Genomic DNA, 23910 nt, shown 5'->3' with positions numbered 1-23910 from the left:
TGTGGAGGTGAAGGCAGGAGGGGATCATTCTGTTTATTCTAACAAGCAGTTTGGATTGGAAGGACCATTGCTTGCAATTCTTAATATACTGCAACAAAGCACAGAGAGAAGGTAGAAGTATGCATGGTGGAAGGTGTTTGGAAAGAGGCAGCTCCCGGCGGAAATTTTTAAAGACATGTATCCAACTAATTACATCTCTACCTCACTGAGTAGTCTGACTCCCCATCCTCTCATATAGCCATCTTTTTTCCTCTTACTGAGTTGAGTCTCTGATTAATCTTTAGCAATTTTCTCTTTAAGAACTATGAAGATAAGTTTTCTCTTCCTGTCCTCAGTTTGTCATCTGTGGGTTTTAGATTCCATAGTGAGTGATCTAGCAGAAGAGTTGGGAAGTATTCCAAATTCAATCCAGAAAGGTTCAAAGTGACCTGTTGAATGGAATGGAAAAAAGAACCTTCTGTCCCAACTTGATCCTAAATGCAAATTTAAGTGAATTCCAGACATTCAGAGACATCAAACTAGTGACAGTTGTGATTTGTTTTTTTTCTAAAATCATTACTTGCTGTTAGTCTACATACCATGTGCACACTGAAAAAAACTACCAAACCACACACTAGGCATCATAACCTGAATTACATAAAACCTGTCCTTCTCCAAGCATTTCCAGGGCATTACATTAGCTTTGAAAGCTGACTACTGAGGCCTTGTTCTATGCTAACCACTAGGCCTGTGCAAATAGGTAAGTATTCAATTTGGATTTGGCAGATTTGGAGGACAGCAATTTGATTTGGAGATTCAGATAAGTGTCTTGAATTGATTCAGTTGAATCGGCTTTGGAAGATGTGGCCCCAGTTCAGACAGATTCGGAGATTCGACCATAGATTTTATGCGGAATCACTTAAATACCTATACATTTTTTTTGACTGATTTGCATAAAGATTGCAGGAATGGTAGCCTCTCCTGAGGGCATGAGGCCTGCCAAGTTTCAAAGAGAGAGGTGCAGGGTTTCTTTTTGAAACTGCACCTCAAACTGCTGACAAGCAAAACTCGTGACATGGGTGACAGTGTGCGTGTGTTAAGGCGCACCCTCACTGGTGCTGGGGCCTCTACATGATATGGTAGTGTGCCCGAATGAGGTCTCCTCCTCCCCTACAGCCTCAGTTCAGTCCACCACTTTAAATAACAACAGGTAATAAACAGTGCACTACAGCACAGTAACACCAGCAGCATTTCAGGCAGCCAAATGGTCTTAGACTAGAGCCTTTCTTTCCTTTCCTGCAGAAGCTTCTTTTCCAGCAGCTGCCAGAGAGCTCTCCCTGTCAGCCCCAGCCTTGGTGCTTAGATGTGCCCAGGGCCCTGTGTCCTTCCAGTCAGCTGACCGGGGACAAGTGCTAGGGGTATTGATCTAAGGACATGGCACTGGTAGACAAGGTCCTTTGGGTCAATCCGTTTTCTTTTAGTAGACCAACTGACTAGTTAGAGAAGTATATCTTGGCAAGCTTTCAGGTGAAAAACCCTTCATCAGGCTGAGGAAGCACCTGCAGAGGTGTGTGTGTGTGTGTGTGTGTGTGCGCACGCGCACATGTGTGTGCTGTTCCTGGATGGAAGGGATAGTAAAGAAGCCAGAGGATGAAAGCCAGTCAGTGAAAATGGAAATGGAGATGTCAGGGGATGAGGGATAGGCTGGGGTGGGGAAGGGAAGAGATATGTAGCGGATAAAAGTGGAGAGGTACCTGGGGAGTCAGATGTCCGGCAGGTTGTAGTGTGTCATAAATCTGATGTCAATATTGAGTCCCTGACTTTCTGTACCTAGGAGGCTAATGAAGTGAAGTTCATAGGCCCAGCTCTGAAAAATAGTTTGTAAATTCAACCAAGCACCGAACCTTGCTAACCTCATCACCAGAAGCCAACTTCAGAAGCTCAAAACACAAAACCTGCCAACATAGCTCCAGTATTCCCACAAACTGCACACCAGAATCTATCAAAGACGGCAAAACCCAACTACCTGTGGGGTCACATTCCTCACCACAAAAACACTCTTGTCTCCAGTCTCTCAGGCCTGATCCTGAGAGGTAACTTACAAACCCTTTCACAGCGGAGCCTATGAACTTCACTTCACCCATCACCATGGCTTGAAGGACAGCCCACCAACAGCCTGACATTGCACCAGTGTCCTGTGAGGGACAGGTAGGCATGATCTCCACCCCAGTTGCTCCAAATGTCGTAGGTGAAGTGCAAGGCTACCTGCGGCACTGCCTTGCGCAGCTCCTCCCTCAAATACTCCCTGCATGCCTCATACAGGGCGGGCACTACCGTCCTGCTAAAGGTGGTGCATGCAGGTACTCGATAGGATGGAGCCACAAGCTCCATGGGCTGCCTGAACCCTGGCCGCTCAACTAAGGAGAAGAGCTGGCCATCTAGAGCAAGCATCTCCCCAGTGCTTTGGGTCAGTGTTTCTCAACCCATGGTACGTGTATACCTGGGGGTTTGCGAGACATGGGCAAGGGGTACACGGGTGTTGCATTTTGGTCTTTGCCTGTTCAGGCTGGAAGTTCTGGCCACCGGCCCTCCCACTGTGTCCAAAGCGCCGGGGCTTTCACTCCCCAGCATCAATGTGCTGGGGGATACTCAGGCTGGTTTGCCCTGGGCCGCGGTGGAAAAAGTGGAACTCGGCTCATGGTGGCAAAACCAGAAGTGCCACAGTGGGACTTCCGGTTTTGCTTTTGCTGAGTCAATTGGCAAGGGGTACGTAAGGTACCAAAGGTTGAGAACCACTGCTCTGGGTGACCTCGCTCGCCCTTGCAATGCCCCCCCTTTGTCTGCAGCTTTCCTCCACTACTCCAGGGTGGTCTGCCTCTGCTCTGTGGGGACAGGGGTTTTGGAGCAAGTGGGGGACTTCCCTTTAGGCATGCTCCCACTGGTGCCAGGCTAAGGAGGAACAAGAGCAAGGGGGTGCTGCCTCCTGAGATGCAGCAGCCTTGCTGTGATGGTGAAGTGTTTTGCCTCCTTGCCCCGGCTGATCTGCCTTTGGCAGATAGCATACTTGGGATCATCTGTCACCTCAAAATGATCCTGCATTACGTTACTTCCCTGCTTCTGGGTTGAGGGTGGGGATCCTGCCTTATCCCCCTCCTCAGCAGGCAGAAGCACAACAACAGTAGGAGCTGACTCAGCTGAGCCACTGGCCTCCACAACCTCTTTTGAGGTGCCTTCCTGACAAGGAGACCTGGGTCTAGGGGAAATTTGAGGGGTGTGGAGCACAAACTCAGATTCCTCCTCGGTCCCCAGAATTTCTTTAGCTAGGGCACTCGGGTCCCCTGGTTCCAGATCCAGCTCCTCCTCTTGCAATGGAAGGCTCATGCTGGAAGATGAAATTGGGGTGGAAGAGACTGTCATTCTGCTGCTGGTGCCTATTTCTGGAGTTAGGGGAGGTGGTGCAGGTGCAGGGACATGTACTGCTCCTACCCCCTTGCTTCCACTGGCAGCAGAAGCTTCATGGCTGCTTGGAAAGAGGATGCATCTATGTTTGGAGGGGGGTGGCACTTGTAGCTCTCGCTCTCCATCTAGCTCCTCTACCTCCCCTGCCAGCAGACCTGGCACCTGCCTTTCTAGCATGCTTCATATTACTCTTTCCTGTGCTGGAAAATGTGCCTGTGTGTGTAACTAATAATATATGTCATCATCTTCTTCTCTTACGTATGACTGTCTGACTTCTTCTGTGTTGTTTACTATTGTGTGTATAACTAAAATATCTCTTCTTCTATGACTCTGAGTTCTGTGTTGTGTTAATCTGAATCTCTATCTGACTTCTTCTGTGTTGTCTTTAGTCTGTATGTAACTATAACTAATAATATTAATAGCTATATATCATCTCTTCTTCTATGACTGTCTGACTTCTTCTGTGTCATAATAATATTTGACCTCTTCTATGATGTGTGTGTGTGCATGTTTGTGTGTGTTAATTGTGGTGGGAGAAAACTTCCTGGGGTTTATTGTCTAGCTGCATAGGGACTAGATAACATGGCTAAAGTTTACTGCAGTTTATTTGCTCGAGCAATGACCATAAAGCCAGCAAAGAGGCAAAATGCCCCCCCCCTAAAGGGTGGGGCATTCTTTTATACTTTTTATAACAAGGCAAGACTACAGGGTTAACAAAAGCAATACTTGGGCAGTGCTTCACAGATCTTCATAACAGCATATTTCTATTAAGCTGAACTAGCACTTTTTAAAAGCTAAAAGTTAAGTAACAGTAACATTATGATATGTTAGCAAGAACTTGCAGTGGTAGATACTTCTTAAGGACACGATCACTGTACTTAGAACAATGGCTTCTTTGTCTTATCTTGTTCCTTGCTGTAGCTGATTTTACGGCACACAGACACAGATCCACTTGCTGCATTTTACTCAGAAAATGCTTAACACAGTTAAAATGATTACTTGACACAAGCAAAGGCTTAGCTATCATTCTGCCTTGTGGTCAGCGGCATTGCTAGGTCACAGGTCATGCCTTGTATTCAGCTGTAAAGCTAATACTTCTTAATAATCCAAATTATGTTAACCTAACTATTTTATTTCAGGGTAATAACAAACATGCTCACCACATAATGATTGTGCTTCCCTGCACAGTAATGGTTCACACTGCCAGGGAAAACAGCTTTCTTTGTAAAAAGTGTTGGGGGGGATAAAAACAAAAACAAGAACAAATATAAATGGAAAGAAATGGATTGGATAGGGCTAAGTAGAGGGATTCTAGTTAGTATGCTATATCCAATGCTTTCCAAGAACAGAAAGTAGCAGGATACTGGCTAGGTAGGAAACCAAGTCAGTCCAGTACGTTTCAGACACTTGCTCAGGCATAAACAGCTCAAAAAAGGCACAGAAAGCCTGCAGACAGAGGCTTATGTGCTGTTTCTATGTCCCTCCACCAGAGCACTGTGATTAGAAGGGGACTTGGGGAAAGATCACAGTCACTGGCCAGCTACAGACCAGCTACTGGTCTTTCCCCACCCCCCTTCTCAGTTTCTGTTCCCCTGAAAGACTGCCTTCCAAATTTCCAAATCTTTTCCAAATTGACTTGGAACCTCCGAATTGATGCAGAGGTTTTTTTCTTCTCCTGATTCAATTCGGATTCGGTGATTCGGCTTCTGAATCAGGCTGAATCTTCTACAAAAATAAATCATGGACCAAAGCTTTGCACACTCCTACTAATCACATCAGCATTTTGATACATATATATGATTTTTGTGTTATCAACTACTAACAAACTCAGACCAGTTCTATCTTCATCAAAAACCAGAACTATCGCTGCCAGCCAGCTTCAGCCTTTATTGAGATGACTAAGAACTGAAATAAATGAGCATAGAGAATATGTTCCCTTCTTCACCTTTGAGGTTCTTTACTGAGAAACAGTGAAAAAGAATGGTGCTAGGAAGCTTGCTTTGGTGCTACCAATTTTCCACCTGCTTTGGAGACAGAATTATGTCAAAGGCACTTAATTTACTAATGGTAGCAAAAATGTTCCCCCAGACTTTCCCCTATAAACACGAAGTTAAATCTTGGTCCACTTGAAGTCACTAGTTTTCTTCTGTGGGGCCAGAATTTCAGTTAAAAATAATTAATTCCCAAATAATTAATAATAATTCCCAAAACAGAACATTGGTCAAGGAAGGAAAATTAAATTTTATCATCCCATTATAAATAGATGATCTTAAACAGTCCATCCATGGTCAAAATCCTTCTAGTAAATAATAGAAAACCTTCTCCCCAGCCAAGCAGACCATCTAGCAAACAATTCAAGCATTAACAGGAAATATTTTATCCTAAACCATTAATATGCAGGCACAATGCTAAGCATTTGCCCATAAGTTTGTGTACATTTTTACAAGCTGTGGTTGCTATTCATAGCACTCAAGGTACAGTGTAGATATAGTGTTTTTCACATTAGAGGGTACACTTGAATTGCACCTCTGTAATGCTCAAAAGTGCTGTTCAAAGCAAAGGAAATGTATTGAAAGGCATTAGGTACATGGCTCTGAGGTTCTATTATTTTAAAAGAACTTCCTGAAGTCTGCTGAGTTTGTGGAGAGCATCAGGAATGTATTTATATCAAGCCTTTAATGGCAGCATTTTAGCATTAACTTTCTAATTGTTTGCTATAGACACTAGGAGTGTGATTGGTCTTCAGGGGATCCTACATTTCTGGTGCTGCTGCGCTTATGTTGTAACAGACACTGCAAATGCAATTTCCTAGATCTAACTTTAAAGTTTACAGCTGTAGTAAGTGCCACTCTGGGAGAGTCACTATTTCAAAAACAACCTTGACTGCCTTTTAAAATTGGTTTTCTTAGGCAGTGAAACCACAAGGAAGAACGATGGATAAGATTTTGTTCCTTTAAGGTGGTGGAGAAGAAAGATACCTCTTATTGTGTTGTCTTGGGCATCACCCCATAGTTAATATCAGTTATGATGCAAATATTGGCTCAACCATAAGACAGGATGAATGTTACGAAAACAGGAGAGGAAGTCCTGAAAAGCAGCACTGGTGAAAACATAGTGAGGCAGGCTTGTGTTCCCAGGTCACAGCACCTGGCAGAGAAGATCAACCTGGCAGATTTCTGAGACAGAGAGACCCATTGCAGCCTTTTCAGTGTTTCTTTTTTGTCAGCAAAAAGAAACAAAATAAACTTCTGCAGCTTTGCATCCATCAAAAATGCTAGGATGGCTTTTCTCCAGGGTTCCTTCAGGATTTTCCTGTACCAGCCGGATAGGGCACTTATCTCCTACAGAGCTCTTTTACATTTCTTTTGCCATGGAAATGAGATGGAGGAGTGATTTCCTCAGGCAAGGACAATCTCCACCAGATCACATAGGATGCTATGAATTACTTGCCCTATTGCTTTCACAGGTGCCAGCCTGAATTGGCATGTAGGATCCTTGCCATTTATTCCAAAGAGGCAACAGTGCTCAATTTGCACCTGTAATGCCATGAAGCTAGATCCTCAGCAGGTGTGGGGCAAAAATCTATAGCTCCACTGGGACTGTGGAGTAATGCATCACTTGAGGAGCTGATCCCTTGACTGTGACCCCACATTACTGCACTATCTGGGGCTAACCGTTTATAGGGCTTGCAGGCACAGATCCTGCAACACTTGTTCATTGCTTCCTGCTGGTCTGTCACTTTGTACTAACCCCAAATAGCCCAGTTAAATTGATGCCATGCTTCCAATTCCCAGCCCACTGTTCCCCAGTTAATACTGGAAACATTTGCACATGGTAGGAATCAAAGTGGTTAAACATTAAATCTTAAAGCCAAGAAAAATCTCAAGGCTTTTACCTAGTAATCACACTGTTGATTTTTTTGGCATTACTCCTATTTTGATGTGTTTACCTGGGTGACTCATAGTGAAACACCTGCATAAGCTTTGCAGAACCAAGGTCCTTCTTTCTACCTCCCTGTTTTGGAGACTTAGCAATGCAAAAAGAATAGATTACTGCCAAGATAAATCTTAGCCCACATTGCTGTGGCCTGGAAGGTACCGCTTCACACCAAGTTTGATAAATCTGTACTGCAGACTGGTTAAAATAAAGTGCATGTAAAGGAGAAAAAGAAGGAGCTGCGTTCTAGGGGTTGAAATTCAGTCTTGCTCATCAAGATGCTGGATGCTGCACATTAGAAGTTAAATTTGCTGCCGTGGATATGGCACAGAGGTTCATTTCGGGCAACAGGATGGTGCCAGAAGCTTGCAATCCTGGGCTAACGAGTGACATTTTCCCTTCCTTACGTCTTCCCCTTCCTACAGCTACGTGGTGCACTTTCCTGTCAGGGAACACTAGCAGCCTTATTTATGTCAGACACCATTAGTCCTTAGGTAGAGTGTTGTGGAGAACAGAGAAGTGAAGGTCAGAGCCCCAGAGAGCAGAGGAGACTAAGAAATAAGAGGAAAGGTATCCTACCGGAAACAACAATGCTTGTTAGCTACAGAAAATAAACTGACTTCAGAGGAGCTTTGGGGGGTATTGCAGGAGGCCAATCACCTGACCTAAGCTAAGAATACAAACGCATGACTGCTTCTTAAATGGGGCCGAAGAAGTCACTGGTGCTTGAAGTACCAACACCTTCCCGGGCTGTGCTGCTGTAGAGATTGTTTTAGCCTCAAAAGCAGGGCCTGCCTCTCTCTCTTGCTTCCAGTGGATAGCAAATACAGTTACAGAAATCACGTAGGACAGAGAATCACTGAGCATATCCCTCTTCCTCCATGCCCAAATGCAAGGCAGAGTTGTTCTCTGGTGGGCTGACTCCACTGGAAAAATTATTTTAAAGAAGCCTGCAGATGAATTTTTTAGGCTGCCGCTGGTAGATCACTGAGATCCACCTTTCTCCAAACAGAATCAGTGAGGTTGATGATGAGTAATGAATAAGGGCCTTGGGAGATGAGATTGAGGGGAAATCTCACAGCTGCAGAAGGCATATGGGATTTTCCCTTCCTCCCTCTCAGACCTTCAACAATGGGAAACTGCTTCCTGTCCTCCACTACTCAGAGGTGGTTTTTACTATAAGTCCAACAAACAATACACACTCCTTCACAGAGATGGGCACAATTTTGCTACTGCACAGAATGGGATTTTAGAGCTTCAGTATCTGCATCCTGCTGTAAGATGCCAGACACATACCTCCAGGATATGCCTGCACCAGGCCCCTGGCATGTCTGTGGAGGGATGATTCCAGTGCACAACGTCCACCAACTTTTCTGGCAGATGCCAAATGCAGCAGTGAAGATGCTCTGAGAGCGTGTCCCTCAAAGTGCATGCCCAGGTCCAGTTTCCAGTGTGCTGGAGAGTTACCGCTGTGGAGGTCCCTAGAGCTGCTTCATGGCCACTGTTTTAGCTTTGGTATGGATGAGTAGGAGTGGATGGACAGATTATGCTAAGGAGCATCCCTTCATGGATGTACCAGAGTAGTAGTGTAGATATAGTGACTCAAGAATTGGTAGGAATTATTTGCATGCATGTCTTTTCCTTTACAGGGCTCAACAATTCATTCTTGAAGATTAGCTCTATATCTTTTAGGGGGTTGGGGGAGATGCTGGGCAGTTAGTTGTCTTCTATGCCAGGCCACCCTTTGCCCGCTGCCAATGAGGAGGCCAGCACCTGGATTTGTGCAACCTTCAAGACCACTGTCATGTTATGCAGTGGCAAATTTTGAGTGAACAGTTTCAACAGTCCCAAACCCAAGCACCATGCTGGCTCCTGTTCTGCTTCTGTCAGCCAAGAAGAAATATCATTCATACACCCCCTGCATACTGAAAGAGGTAACATTAGCACATGCTGCATCTGTAGTTCTCATCCTTGCCTAGCAGCAGATATCAGAGGCAGATACCTGGGGAGTGCTGGCTGCTGCCTCTCACTTGCTGTGTTGACCTGTGCAATTGCTCTGAACACCAATGTCATTAACTCTAGCGTATTGTAATATGGCACACCCTGGAGTCTGAAAAGGACTGCTTGAAAAGCAGATTTTGGCATATTAAATAAAATCAGCTGAGAGGCTATTGTTAGGATCATGGCTTTTTTATCCTTCGCTCACTTTCATCAGCCATGCATGCTGCATTTCATCCAAATGTATAATCCTCATTTGAACATAAATTTATATTAATATAGTATCACAACAGTTAACTACAAATACTTAGCACCTTCCTCTAAAAGAAAAGCATGATCTGATATTTAGGCAACCAAAGTGTTGTTTTGTTGGTTAAGGATACAGAAGGTATTAAGGGATCCCTATGTGAGCAGCAGTGTGTCTGAAGCCTATAATTTTAAACATTTTAAAATCAGGCTAATTGAACTGAAGCTTGAAATGAAATACTGATGTGACCACAACTTGATCTCAGAAACAGGATTGCATAAATAATATTTACAGGACTAAAAGAAAAAAAAAAAACTTAGCAGAAAATTATACTTTAGTGAGCAAGCATGCATGGGGGAGGGGTGAAGGGCATAGTGCTGAATTAATAGTCCTATTCCATCTCTACTTTCTGTAAGTCAATATAGTTAGTCAAGTAGATGTATGGAGAAAGCAATACCATGCGTCCAAAACCAGATAAGGGTACTTAAAAAAATACAGACAGACGATTTGGCCATGTAAGGGGTGGGGGAGCAGGGGAGCTAAGAAGCGAGATGTCTGCTGTTTGTCATGCTGCTCAAGTGATTGTGCAAGTTGCATGCATTTTCCCTGAACTCCTGCTAAGACACCCTAGTTAGAGAAACAAATTGCCCCTGAAGGCCAGAAAGAAAAGTCTTTCTGAGGTCTTTATCAGAACTAGTTGCTTGTCAATACCAGACTTGATTGGAGGAAAGACTCTAGATTGCAGGTCTTCGATTGCTGATGGAAAGCTTTTAACTGCTTCCTGCTGGTCTGTCACTTTGTACTAACCCCAAATAGCCCAGTTAAATTGAAGCCATGCTTCCAATTCCCAGCCCACTCTTCCCCAGTTAATACTGGAAACATTTGCACATGGTAGGAATCAAAGTGGCTAAACATTAAATCTTAAAGCCAAGAAAAATCTCAAGGCTTTTACCTAGTAATCACAGTGGTAATTTTTTTTTTTTAACACGGCGCAATAATCAGTTGCAAAGCCCCTGCTTTTGAATATCATGCTATATGCAGAATGTGTACTATATGCATTAACAGCATCTTTGAATAAATGCTGTAGCCAGGCAGTTCAGCATGAGTCAATCTGTTAGCTAGTTTCTCACAACGGCCTGGAAGAAACTGATGGGCTAGCACTGAATGCAGCTGCTAGTGTATGCCAGTCCATATGGCTGTTCAATAAGGATAAGTGTTAGCAATCTGGTTAATGCCACACTTCAAACCAGGACATAATCATCATCTTTTCAGGATGGTAATCTGGTGAAGAAGTCTCTAGTCCTAACTGGTAGGAGGTTTTTGGCTCCTTGACTCAAGTGATTCCTGTTTACCTGAGTCCAAGAATAAAAGGAATAAAAGCAAGCACTTGTCTTGTTCAGAAATCCACAGTCTGCCACTCTCTGAGCCCAGAAAGTTATCACTGCTTCCAGTTAGGATCACACTCACAACTTCTCCAGGCTTTTTCCCTCACCACTCATCTCCAATGGATTTTCTAGCCCTTGTGTTCAAAACCAGAGAAATCCCTTAGCTACCCAGTTTAGCGTTGATTTGCTATAGGTCCCCATCCTCAAGGGTTAACTTCTGCTTTATTTCATGAAGAGTTTGACTGCACTTTGGTTGACTCTGAGAGTGCCTGTTTGGCACCACTGTTGGACCTGATACTTCACTGATGGCTGCCTTGACACTTATTAACACCATTAGGGGTAGGAATATATTGCTTTTCAAATTACGTTTTAGATTGCATCTCATATAACCTTTTTATTCATGTTCATAGCTGTATATAACTGCATTCCCCCCCCCCACTTATCTAACCAGTTAAGCTGGGTGCTGTTTCTCATCCTCCCTGTCCCAGCAGTAATCCCAGCCTTGTGTGCTCTTTTTGTGTGCATCTACCTCTGTCTTCTTCCAGCTTCCCTCTTCTTATGGATGAAATCTCCTCCTTGAGCTCATCCCTCTAAGGTCCTATGACATCATTCTTTAAATGCTTCTTAAAAGACCCCCCTACCACCATCAAAATGCTACTTGTAAAAAAATCAAGGTGACATATATATACACTGCCTAGTGTTGTTCCCCTTTCTCCCAACCTCACCCATCTGCCTTTAGCCCTTGCCTGGCCTCAAACCTTACCTGTGGTCAATTCCATGAATTGGCTGAGTGCTCCTTGGCACAAGCACAGTGTCCCATGGAATACTGCAAAGTGCTCATTGTACTCTGGATGCTCCTATACGTAAGTAAGAAACATTGATACCCTTTTGGGAGGGGTGTGCAGAGTTGAAGAAATCACTGGGCTAAGGTCTCAGAGACTTGGGTTTGAGTCCCAGCTCTGCAGAGTGAACTTGGGCATCACCTCTCTGTGCCTTGGTTTTGCCATGTGCAAAACAAGGATAATGATACTGCCCCATTGATATCTACCTGTCAAAAGTGCAGTCGAATAGTCAGATGTTGATATGATTCTGATAAACGCTGTTTACAAAGACTTGGCCTGTCAATCAGAGATTTTCAATACCATTAAATGTCACAGAACTGAGAAAAGTAGTGTTACTGAAAATCTGGGTGAAGTGGCCTCAGAGATAAATCCTTTCTAAACCTTTTGTAATCCTCAATTGCTTTCATTTCAACATCTCTTTTAATAATAAAAAAAATCACCTACCAAGAATAAGTACAAAATGCAAAGTATCCCCTATGCAAACATATTACTGACTTTTAAAACAAGCCTATTTAAATAATGTGAAAATATATTTTTAAAATGGAATCTCTTCAGGTTTGTTTAAAGCTAAATTAATGCAAATATTACATTTTTATCCTGCGTTAGTCCCTTGAGAGGATTCACTAGGGAAGCAATTTGTTTCTTTTTAACTAAGACAGGAAGCTTTGAAGTCAGTGAGTTGTCTATATCTGCAAGTAGCCCACTTAATCTTGGGGGGGTGGGGGATGGGAGGGAAAGTGTCATATCTAAGCTGGTGTAAATTCTTAACCTCTTGTAGATCTTTGCATTATTTACAGATGTGGCTAAACAAGGTCTCCAGTGAGATGCCAGGCCCTGGTACAACAAACATGCACATATGGATGGTGCAGATGGGGATCCACTCTGATTTTTATTGCAACTGGTTTAGGATGACCCCAGTATTCATCGAAGGCCTTACAAAGCAGCTAAAGGCTTATTAACTACACGGTCACATTTTGCATATGCACAAGCTGCAGTAGTGTTGACTGAGAATGTTCTAAGGCTGGCAGGTTGGCACACAGTTGCTGGGATAGCTACTGTGTTGCTAAAATATAGTTCCTTTGACATCTTTAGCGTTAATCTATGCAGTTGATTCCTGTTAATAACAAGCCAGTGCCTGGTGTTGTGTTGCTCCCAAGTGGCTGTTGCTTTTATAGAGTGTCATCTGAATACGTGAGGTGGAAAAATATTCCCAAAGGAAATCTTGCTGTTAAGAGGTTATTGCTCTTCCTAGATGTGGCTGCAAACAAGCCTCAATTGTATTACATAGTTCTTCTGAAGACGTTTCTTCCCAACCCATCCAGTGTAGATAAAACTGATGTATGGAAAGTTCTGTCTATGCTCCTTGGAGCATCATGTACACTAAGTCTGCAACCATGTGATTTATAGCAGAAACCACCTTTGCCACAGAAAGATGTTATTGAAACTTTCTGTTTTATTATAGACTGGACTCTCAGCTGGTGTCAATCAGTAGAGCTGCATTGATATAGTATTAACTGGCAGGCATAATTCTCTTCAATTTCTGGCCTTAAGAGTCTAGGCTGGCGGTTTGCAAAGAAAAAACTGAAATGTCTGGAGAAGCGATGCAATGAAGGTATTGTCTGTCTGAAGATAGCTTGAAACAAGGGGCCTAAGGGAAGAGTAAATTATCTGTTATTTCAGTTGGGGGCTCACTCTGTGCTTGAGTGATGCAAAATTCAATGTTTGCCAGTTGCTACTGATTGTTGTAAAATCCAGTTAACAATCTTTCCGCAAAAATCCGAGCTGCCTTCACATCCCTCTTCCGCAGGTTCCATAAGCCTTCTTACAAATCGGCTGCAGAAGCATCAGATCTTTCCTTTGATGACTTCTGCAAAACACCTATGCAATTCTGATGCAAAATTTTATAGCAGGTGGAAAACAAAAATGTTGGAGCCAGTGAAAAAATAAATGTAGTAGTCAATCAAACGATAGAGGGGTTGCTATAGTGAATAATTCATGTTTATATCTGAAACAACAGAAGATATCTTATTTGGCCCCCGTTACCATAGTACCCAAGCACCTTAGATCTCACAATACCTCTAAGAGATAGTGAAATATTATCCCCATTTTGCAGATGAGGAAATGAGGTTAGGCAAGAATGCTGCACATCTGGGAATTGATCCCACATTTTTTTGTGTAGTAGGTGAACCCCCTAGCCCTTGGAACAGCCTTTTTCTTAAGGGAGCACTAAAATTTTTGTCTGATATGAAACTGTTGTATGATCTGCCATCTGCTGTAATGGATGGTCACAGAAAGCAGTCTCTCCTCACATCAAGTTCAAGGTTAAACTTTCTGTGGCATATGTGTGGCTTTCTCCCAGTTCTCTCAGGCAGAAGCCCCCGTGCTAGGAGTTTGGAGTTGCTGTTTCAAAAGGTGTCATACTAGTTCTACATCAGAATGATGAGCAGAGGGGCTGTCACTGAGTTCATGGCTTGTTCAAATGCACTGTAATGGCAGTTTATGTCAATGATTTACAATGTATATCCTAGCTTACAACAAATAGGATTGGTACTTGTTTTAAGGACCAATCTGTGCTGAGTTGCCAACAGAGATTTTTTTTTTTACTGACAATCTGAACACTTTTTACTGACAAACTTTTTTTACTAACATATGTCTTACACAATGTAAATGTAATCCTTCTACTAGGCCCTGGATGGTAATAACAAGGACCAGGTTCAAAATTTAGGGAGTTTAAACCATCTTTCTTAATCTGGCTCGAGTCACCACCTAAGAAATTGGGAAAATACATTTTACCACGGTGTTCTAAAGCAAAAAAAATCTGCACTCACAAGCAACATTCCGTTAAAACAGCGTTAATTACTAGGGGAAAAGGGATGAATATCCAATCTTAGAGAAAGCTATGTCCATTAAACATTAAGTGAATCCCAAACAGTTAAAATTCTCAGTCACTAACAAACCAACCCAAGGGAGCTACTACCTAACCCTGTCAATTGTTATTTGCCCAGGGCTGCCATCTGTAGGATTTACCTTCTACAGTAAAGAAAAATAACCCCCAAACACTAAGACCTAGGCTCATAAACAGTAAAGAAAGCACTAGTAGCTCCCAAACCTCCAAATTTGTATAGTACTGAGGGCATGCAAAGAAAAAATACACAGTTACCAGAGTGCGGCCGGGTGGGGGTGAATAACAAAATCTTTTTCCCTGGGACTTTCCTGCCACACTTTGGAATGATGAAAGAATAAGAAGTTAATTCCCCAAAGAGAGAGGGTGTAGTAAATTACCCCAGAAGCAGGATAAAAGAAAATTGGTTTATTAGTAACTTCCCCACAGGTTGTGAAGCACCCTGGCTGTCCTCACAGTTTGTGGTCTCCCTTTTCTCCACCACTGTGCAGCCCATTCCCACAAGTCAGTCAGCTCCACTCCAGTCCCACTCTCTTTTCTCTTTCCTGCGGTATGAGCAGGTCCTTTCTCCATGGGACCTTCTCTCAGCCAGTAGGTTTTTCCTCTTTTCCTCACCTCCTTACTTCACCAGTCACCATGGCTACCTACACCCAGTTGGCCGATCTTATCTGCAAGCTGCTCCAGTGCTGGATCTGCCACTCCTGGCATCCCTGTTGAATCGTTCCATGCTGTACCTCAGGGGACAAAGGAACACCCCTTGATGTGGACTTAAGTAGCTGCTGGCTCCTAAACCATTAATATTCACGCCAGGTGCAATCCCCTTCCCAACTGTGTTTATTAAGCAATTAACTTTGCCTTGTCCCTGACCTGACTACTTGCAACTTAGTAACATCAAAGGAACAGGGCTGTCTTTGCCCTGTTACAGGTAGCAGAACATAATCATAGCTGAATCTATGTAATGTAAGCAGGCTTACATCAAGGAAATTCAAAGTACAAAAAATGCACACAACTAAGAAATACAAAAAACTAGAACCCTTGGTTATTTTAACTAAGAACTATTTTTAACCATCCCCAGAATCCTTCTATTTGAAACATCAACATTGTCAACCACTTCAGTACTAATTAGCAGTACCAAATAACCCCCTTTGAGTCATGCAGCGACATCTGAGCTGCACTGTTCCCCTCCCTGTCCTACCTGGTGTATCAGACAGCCATGTGCTGTGCAGCCTCGTCTACTTTTGAGGCAAGTAGCCATTATAGGCAGCACAGACAGATGCAGTAACAACCCATGGTTGGGTGGGAGGGAAAGAACTCTGAAGGCTCTAGTGGGCTTCAAAGTCTTGACAGCCCTGAAGGCTGCTGTGCTCCTGCTAGGGGTGGGCAAAATATGGCCCATGGGTCAGATCTGGACTGCCAAAGGATTCTATTTGGCCCATGGCAAGACCCTCAGCTGTGCCCAGTCCAAGTGCAGGGGGCAGTTCAGGCCATGGCATGTGTGGCTGGTCCCACCACCTATGGGAATAGAGGTGTCACCTAGTATAGTGTACAGCCCCTCCCGCTGCCACTTGCACAGTTCTTGGGCAAACCAGAAGCTGTAGCCCATGGGTCTGGGTGGTGCATCAGAAGGGCAGGGGTGACACAGCAGCGAGACTCAGCTTCCTGGCAGCCCCTGCACTGGTAGCTCACTCTTGCCCTCATACCCCGGCTGCCATGGCCAGTGTCCCTGCTACCAGACCCAGCCTCACTGCCTAGGCACCCTGGCCTGTCCATCCTGCACCCACTGTCAGGGATGCCTGACGGAGCAAGTGGGCAGGAAGGTGGGGTCTCCATGAGGAGACCCCAATGGGTGCTCATCTGGGAAGGACATCCTGGGACCCCAATGGGTGCTCATCTGGGAAGATGGGATGGGGCTGTGTGCAGGTGGAAAGCAGCACCCAGGAGTGGGATGCACAGTGAGGGGTGGGATCACAGGGTGGTGATAGCACAGGGCTGGGGCCCAGGGAAGAGCCGTGATCCACTCCCCACACATCCCTGTGATGGGCACCATTTCTGCAGGCACAGGCCCTGTATTTCACCACCCTATGATCCTGGCCCTGGCTCCAACCCCAGCCCTGCCAACCTGTCCCCGTCCCATCCACCCACACGAGCATCCTCTGCCCATGGGGGCCCAGACCAGTCTCCACTGATTCGAGATAGGATCAATTGGCATTTCCTTCCCCTCACCCCCACTGCTCTGGGTGGTGTAAACAGCCATGATTGGGGGGCCAAAGCCAGGTCAGTACCCTCTCCCCTCAGCCCTCAACATCTCACTAAAACTCTCCAGCCCAAATAATTGCCCACCCCTCAGATGACCTCATTCCAATGACAGATTTTCAGTCAGGCTCATGGTTTCTTACTTTTTTTATGGACAGATGAATTTTTTTGTCTTACCAGCTTTATGGATAAGCATGTTTAGCTCTTGTTTTTATGAACTGTCTGTAAATTTAAGGACAGCTGGCAACCATGGTTGCATGGGTAATATACTAGTCAAATCCCATACTCCTTTAGTCACATGCATGATGGTGAAGTCAGTGGGAGCTGGATAGGTATGTGACAGGTAAGCAACAGAAAGTAAAATATGTGTAAGTAAGAAATGAAAAACAGAAAAAGAATTAAGCTATTTATTGGTAAGATATAGCAGTCAGGAGCTAGCTTCAACTTTAGGGCTGAAGTTGCTTGCTTCTGCCAAATGTAAAGGGTTGTCTCTTAGAAAGGAATGCTGAGAAATTATGCTATGAAAGGGGAGCTCTCCAATAGGGAGAGTAATTTGAATCTAGTGGGTTATCAAGGATGAGGCTTTTAGTGATGTTGTTATTTCTGTAAATAATGCTACACAGGAGTCATACATAGCTGTGGTAATTCACTATAAGGAGAGTCTGAAGAGCAGAAAATGCAGGTACTGAAATTAATGTAATGAATTGCTTACTGTAAAAACATATGAAAATGAGTGGGAATTTTCACATTCCTCTGACTTTCTAATATTAGCATCAGAAAAGTAAATTACATTTACCAAAAATCTATTTTTTTAAAAGATGGAAACTGATAGAAGGAGGCACTTTGCTGACACTAATATTTTCCCCACTTCTAAAGTCACCACTACCGTGTAAGATTCATAGTCTATCTAAGCATCTGACATAACAGAGCATGATGAGTTTACACTTGCTTCTTCCGTGGGATGCAGCTTTCAGCATCACTGCAAAAGAGATAGATGAACTCATGACCATTTAGCAAATGCAAGTGAATTTCTTTACTAGCTTGTAGAACTAGCAGAGGGGAAAGGGGACAAAATTCAAATATCACACTTCATATGTACACAGTATAGGGTGGCCATCATAGAGGACAGCCCAGTTGTCCTCTGCCCTCTATTGATACGAAACTGGACACCTTTATGTCCTCTATTTTTCTGTTGAAGAGAAAAATCACTAAAAATCACTATTTTTCTCTCAGAGAGAGAAATAGAGGACACAAAGGCGTCTCTGTGTCAGGTTCTGTATCAATAGAAGACAAAGGACAGAGTAGCAGAAAACTGGAATGTCCTCTATGATGGCCACCCTAACACAGCATGAAAGCAAATAAGGACAAATTTCTATTCAAGTTAATTGCAGTGGATGGATACAGAGGAAAAGTACCTGCAAACAGCCCCAGAGTGGAAAACAGCAAAATATTTTCTAGATAATGAACTATACAAATACAGAGACTAATGTAGGCCTAAACATAAATTTTAGGGCAACTATATGGCTCAGGACATGAAACCAGGATATGATTCTTTTGATTAATGGGGCCAATGTTTTTGCTAGGCATGCAACAAATTACCTCCACACCCTCCCCAAGTGTTACTCCAGTCATTTTCCCTTGCTCTATCTACTGCTTAGTTTTCTGCTTCTTACCCTGTGACCCCTGCCTGAGCTGGTCCTCTGCTTTCTGCTCCTTAACCTATCTACCACTTTGTCCCCTCCACAGTCTGTTGTGTGCCACACACAGAGGCTGCCCAATCTGTTTGTGGCACCCCTGCTACAGACTGACCACTCCAAAATATAGCCAAAAGCATTAGAGCCAAAAGCTGATCCATGTAGTATGACCTTATTCTACTTCCCACTGGGTATGTCTACACAAGACCCTTTACTGTGCAGTAGACTAATCTACTGTGCAGTAAAGCAATACTATTTAAATATATGCAAGCTACTGCACAGTAAAATAGGCTAGTGTGCAGTTATCTACTACCTGAAAATACAGGTAGTAGATTAATTGTGCATTAGCTACTGCACAGTAGTGCATGTGTAGATACTGGCCAGGAGCAATTTGCTCTCAGTCAGCCAAGAGCAGGGGGCCCACTGCTGCCTGGCTAAGTCCCATGTGGTAGGAACTATCCTGGCTGCAGGTGCAGCTGTCTCCCTACCACGTGGGGATCAGGACTGTCCTGATCCCTGAGTGGCAGGGAAAGCTGTCCCAGCAGCCAGGACTGCTGCATTCCAGTCAGGTGGAGATTGGGACCCTCATGATCTCTATATGACTGCCAGGCAGCATCCCCACCTGGTGGAAATGCTTCTCCCAGCAGAGATACCTCTCCCGGCCATGTGGGGATTGGGTCCAGAGCTGGGACACAGCAGTCCCAGCTGCCAGAATAGCTGTCCCTCTCCGTGTAAGGATTTGTACAAGCCCCCTGCCCCTTGCCAGCCCAGGCCTGGCACCCAGGGGAGCCTGGAGCTCCTCCTGACTGCTGCAATGGGGCAGAACAGGACAGAGGGGAAGGAACTTTCCTCATCTCACCTGCTCCAGTTGGGAGCAAATTTGATTCCAGGCTGGGGCACGTGTAGACCCTTTCCCTGGGAGCAATTCACTTCTCCTTTTTTAATGCACAGTATGCTTACTGTGCATTAATAGCATGTGGAGATGGGCCCATCGGTATTGAAACCATGTGAAAGCTTTGCTGTTTTAATGTGTTGCATTCTTTCTTGCATTCTTAATGTAGACGTCTACGGTGGACTGGATACAGAGAAGGAGTTTCTTCAAAAACTGAGGATCTGGACAGCTGAACACAAACCCTCATGTAATTTACATTGGTTTTATATAGCAGTGTAAATGACATTGCAATCAGGAATGAACAGGTGTGTAGCTATCCAGGAAAAGTTCACATAGTAGGCAGCTGTTACTGCATGTTGCAGCTGAGAGGTAGGGAGATAGATAATATCCTGTTTGCCTTCAGGAACCCAGGTTCCATGAGGATGAAACCTAAACCAGTGTACTTTACACTAGTAGGGTGCAGCTAGACATGCACTCTACTGTGCAGTAGACTAACATGCTGCACAGTAAAGCGTGACTGTCTACACATGCACAGCAATTAGGCTTGTGTAAACTAATTTACTGCACTGTTGGATAGTCCCATCAGACACAAATATTATCCAACAGTGGAGAAAATGACTGTGCTTAAATGCATATGTAGACGGTGATATCCAGATTAGTTTTTTCCACCTCAAAGTATACCAGAGTTTAGTCGGTTCCATTAATTGCACATGAAGATGCACCCATGAAGTTTTCCTCTGATTCTTTCAGGAGTAATTCTCTACTGGATTGGGCAAAGTTATCTCAGCTTCCAATTTTGGTGCCATCTGTCTGCCACTTTTATATTAGTGTAATGTGATTATACCAGAGTAAATGTGTTGCCTGTCCATATTTGGGGGCTGGGTGGAGTGATCTCAACAATGCGATAGCTAGATAGATGACTTTGTCATTGCAACCATCAAGTCAGCACCTTTTACAAGCAAGGAGTTTACACAAGTATTAGATTTAATAGTGACATCTTAATTAATTCAACAAAAGTGAATTCAATTGCAGAGAAAGAAAATCATCATGAGAGCAGGAAGGTTCTGATGGGCCATGTTGGACCAAAATCATTAATATGGGGAGTAGAAACTTTCAATCCTGTTAGAAAGCAATAAATATAAGGAGAGTATGAAAAACTGCTAGGAGCTGGTCAGACCTTATTTAATATGTATCAGAATGGATTCTTATTTAAACTTATTAAGTACTAAGCTTATCCATACAGCTCCTTCGCCTACCCCCACTCCCTTGTGTCTTCCAATTGACAGTCTATCAGTTTTTTACACCTTTCATAACTCTGATGTATGTGAGCAGAGTGATCTAAATACCTCTGTGGTTCCAGAAGCCTGACTCTGTTTTCACACTACTCCTAACTCCAATAAATCAAAGCTCTCAGATCTGTGGACTGCATCTCCAATAAAAGTCCTTTGGTAGGGAACGGTTGCTGTTTATGCATTTTTTACAGCCATGAATCTCCTGGATGGCATTCCTGCTGACTGGAATGCCTTGCAGCAGTTATATAATTGCAAGTAAAAATTTCACTGGCTCGCCAAATTACTGAACCAGAAGGGTTTGCTTACTAAAGAACCAGAGGGTAGAATTTGGAAGGAAGAAATCAAGGCAAGAGGCTGTATAGTGTTGGACTGAGATCAGCATTTTGATTATCTTAAGAATTTGTCACGGAAAAGAATTAAGGTTATGTTGAGTGCTAGGCAAATAAATAAGAACATATATTTTACTCAATGAATTTCACTGTTTTCACTGATTAGGAATTTCCTACTAACAAATCAAGGTTTTACTGGAGGACACTCACTAGACAGTCTCTGCAAATAGTTCTTGAGTTGGGGCTTTAGAACAAGAAATTCATTATGAGTTTTTGCTATTCCATTAAAAACTTGCAGCAAACAAGAGTAACAACATCCAAAAAAAGTAATAATGCAGAAACTGTAAATGTACAAGTCTTGCTATCCCCTGGAGGCTTGGGAGAGAGGGTATTTTTTTAACTCTACTGTTTACAGTTCTATTCAGAGCTGAGATACCCCAGTGATCTTAAAACTTGAGCAAGGAAGATGAAATTTGCTATATTTTAAATGGATGTTTAAGTCATATGGTATGTTTTGGTGTTCTTATTGGATGAATGCAAATCATTAGGATCAAGTTTCTGATAGGCATATTCATCTTCATATGTTTTAGATTGCCTTTCTGCAAATCTTGAGCAGAAAACTGACCTAGGAAAATGAGATCTTATTGCTTTTACCTTCATCATCCTACTCTCTCTCCATTATACTGCAGTAGATCCCTGCTACCCATATAGGGTTAGGTTGCATAGCTCTTGAGAAGCTAAGATTTTGCAAACCAACCAGGGATCATACACAACTGCAGCAAACACCTGTGTGGGACCACTAAGGTGCTCCAGCTGATGGCTGAAGCTTTCATTTCAAATTGTGCAGCTGTGTGGGACCACTGATGAGCATCTGCTGAGTGGAGACGCTTTTGTACCCTTTGAAGTAAAAGGTGCAGCAAACAGCTGTGCAGCTTGTCCTGCACTTAGCAAGCCACCCTGAATTAATAATCAGGGTTCTGCTGTAATTGTTCTATCCACATGTTGCATCCTACCAGGGAGTGTATACTCTTCAAACCAGAGACAGTATTAGCTTAAGGGATGGCATAGGACCATGGAAAACTGATCTCATTCTACAAGACAAATAATAAAAATAAGCTAAAATAACTCTCCAGCATGACCTTTCAGAGATGTTGGGAGAAGTTATTTACCTTATGGCTGACAGTGCTTTAATTATATTGTATCTTATATCTGGCACAGAACATCCAGAAGCCTAGTTAAAGTGAAAGGATGAGAAGTTCATATAAGCACCAGATACAGTGGAATTGTAACATGGGTGAGGCCCATCAGAAGTTTTGGGTTCAAACTCTGCCTCTGCTACTGACTCTATTTGGCCTTGGACAAGTCACGTAGCTTGTTCTCTTTAAAATAGGGATGTCACAGCTCCCCAAGGTTTGCTTGGAGGATAATGTCCGTGATTAATGTCTCTGAGGGACAAAACACCATGCTTTCAAAGTAACTTAGTTCTTAATCTTAAATGAAGTCAGAGGCACTTAGGTGACTGCATACATATGAAGATTTGGGTGAAAGTTACACTGGTGATAGGAAATCACCAAATGTTTTTATGGATACGAATGGTAGCAGGATGTAGGCTGCATTGATAAAATGCTATAAAGGAAGAGGAGAGGAGGAGGAAAGGGAGAGGCAAGATTTAATAAATTCTATGCTTTTACAAGTGAACTCATTGACTAATAAATGGTTTTAGAGGGCAGTCTCAAAAGCCTTTCAATTCTGTTTTAGATACTTGTCCATTACCATATATCAGAATGTCTGGAACCTGACCTCCTCTTTCACAGCCTCACTGAGGTCAGGATCAGGGCAGAAATTGCTCTGAAGTTTGTATTCAAACTCTGCAATGTAGGTTTAGTTATTAATAATGAACGCACAAGATGAGATGACCTTGAGCCCCATGGTGGATTAGGTAGACAACAAGGACAGAAACCACATTACATGATGAATTTCTTTTTTCCGTCCAGGTTACATCACGTTGCTTTTGCCAGGCTGAGCATTATCATGAGGGCACTTTCATATGAACGTGAGCATTTTGGCCCTGCTGACCTTTGTGAGTACTTCCACCCATCACAAATGCTCCCCCGTGACTTTTGCAGCACTTGCTGTTATTAGCTAATTCCCATACTTGTGACCTTTTGACCTTGCGGCATTTTAGTGGAAATAGCTAATAAAACAACAAAGGAAGAAAAAAAAATGTAGACAGGCTGAGTCAGTGGCCTAAGTTTGGGAGAACTTGACAATGAGGAATTCAGGTAATTTGTGACAAAAAATGGTAATTAAACAGCCCCTTTTTCTCTTGCTGTTGAAATGCACAGTTGCTTTTAATAACTCTTTAAACCTCAGCTCTTTTATACCTTCCTAATAACCATCATAATCATCACCTAGGATTCTCTGGGAGTGATTTGTGAATGTGCTTTGTATAGTAGGAAGAAAAGCAAAGCTACTTGACAGAACATCAAAGGCTCGAGCCACTGAAGTTTTATGCAGCCCTTGCTGAACCTTTCATGCTTGAAACAATGATGAAAAATGACTGTCAGCTATGAAACCAAATTACATCAATTCATTGCTTTTTCTATTTAGAAAGCATGACCCGACCCACCACACACAACTTCTTCCCCAACTACAGGCATTCCATCAGGATGAAGAAAAAGAAGTAACTTGATCAGTGCTGT

Source organism: Alligator mississippiensis, chromosome 1 (assembly GCF_030867095.1).
Source record: "Alligator mississippiensis isolate rAllMis1 chromosome 1, rAllMis1, whole genome shotgun sequence".
Lineage (NCBI taxonomy): Eukaryota > Metazoa > Chordata > Crocodylia > Alligatoridae > Alligator > Alligator mississippiensis.
Note: the sequence above shows the minus strand (reverse complement) of the source record.